Consider the following 1,894-nt stretch of genomic DNA (forward strand, 5'->3'; position numbering starts at 1 on the left):
AATGCTGTTTTTAATATAAAATTGAATACTGATGATTAGAGTGAACTAGGTGTGATTACTAAGACGATTATTTATAATGTACATATTTATTATAATATTTGCGTTTGCTGTATGTAGTGTTCGTGAATTAGTTTTTCTAAACTTTTGTACAGAATCGTGTACATAGTGATTATAAATATTTGGAAAATAAACTTTATTTCGTATGTACTTATTGATTCTATTCTAGTTTATCAGCCTTTACTTATATTTCATAAGCATATTAATGCCGATTTAATCTATTGTTATGGATTACATAAATCTTGTTATATAAATAAAAAAATACAGCTAGACTTAGAATTCTTTATTCACTTTACCCAAAACCTTACAATATTTTCACAACTCGAATGCTAGTGTAACAATGTTACACGTATATATATCTATTTCAGATATCTTAGTACCTGAATATTAACTCGTAGATTTGAGAGATTATTATGTGATATACTAAATGAAAGGCCTTTTTTATACGTATTGATACTAAATGTTGAAAAATTTTCTTCTCTTTTCAATTCTTTTTAAATTGTTTAAATGAAGAGAAATTTTCGAATAGAGTTCACAAATTTTCACAGTATGAATGTGTTATTTAATCTTATATATATTAAATAGACGCAGTTGTGCAGTGAAAGTAAAAATGTACAGTGCAAAGAAACATAATTACAGTACTAATATTCTCACTGTACAAATTTGTATACAGTCAGTTAGAACCAATGTTGGATATTTACGAGTATAATATAAATTGTTAATGTGTAATCTAAATCAAATGATGAAAGCCGTTTCATATTATTCGTCTATCTAATTTATACATATATTGTCCCATTAGTATCCTTTTATTTATTATAAAATTATTTATTCTTTTATTCTTTAATATAACTAATATATAAATTTGAAATCATATTAAGGTTGTGTAAATCTGACGCTATTTAAATGCTTATCAAACATACAGTACAGTATTAAAAATAAAATCATTTTAATGTAATTTAAAAAATAAGATTAACTGAAAAATTATTTTAATTTTCTTTTTTCTATTTGTACCTCTAAAAATGAATTCATTCTTTTATTTTTAAATCTTTTATTCTTTTTTTATAATGTAAGAATTTTTTTTAAATGAATGTCGATTTAAACAATTGTTCAAAGGATAATGCTGAGATACTATGTATATAAATGTTTGTATATTTTAGCTTGTATATTTCATATTATATATATAGACTGTGCGTGAATAGCCAACATTGATGTAATGAAGAGATAGTCTTCATACCATTTCTTTTTTCATTCTTTTTCTAATTAAATTTGATTGAAAAAGATGTTAGTGAATCATTTAACATTGTATTTAACATCGTATGTACTAAATGTTATGAATTAAATAATATTTTTAAGATGAATATTCAATCGAAAATATTCCATTAAAATAAAATTTCGCTAATTTTTAGAGTTTTTTGTATATCATGTATATAGAGAAGATTTTATTTAAATACAATTTATTCGCTATGTGCAATATGAGCACTCGCCAGAATATAATTCCACATACTTAACGACATTATTTACAAGTTCTACATTGAAAATAAGAAGTAATGTATCTTTTTGTACAGAATATATGTATAAAGACAACGCGAAATCACGTACAAAATTGTGAACAATTCACTGGCAACGCATTTTGCATATAAGCCAAGTATTTATAAATATCATATAAATGAGGCTGAAACTGACGGTAACTTCATTCATGATTAATTGCAAGAATATAATTTAAATCATATAACAACAATAACAAATAGACTCAATTTCTAATTTAAAAATAAAAATGCCATGTACATACAAATAGTATAGATAGTATAAACGTTTTATATATATATATATATATATA

Source organism: Atta colombica, unplaced genomic scaffold (genome assembly GCF_001594045.1).
Source record: "Atta colombica isolate Treedump-2 unplaced genomic scaffold, Acol1.0 scaffold140, whole genome shotgun sequence".
Lineage (NCBI taxonomy): Eukaryota > Metazoa > Arthropoda > Insecta > Hymenoptera > Formicidae > Atta > Atta colombica.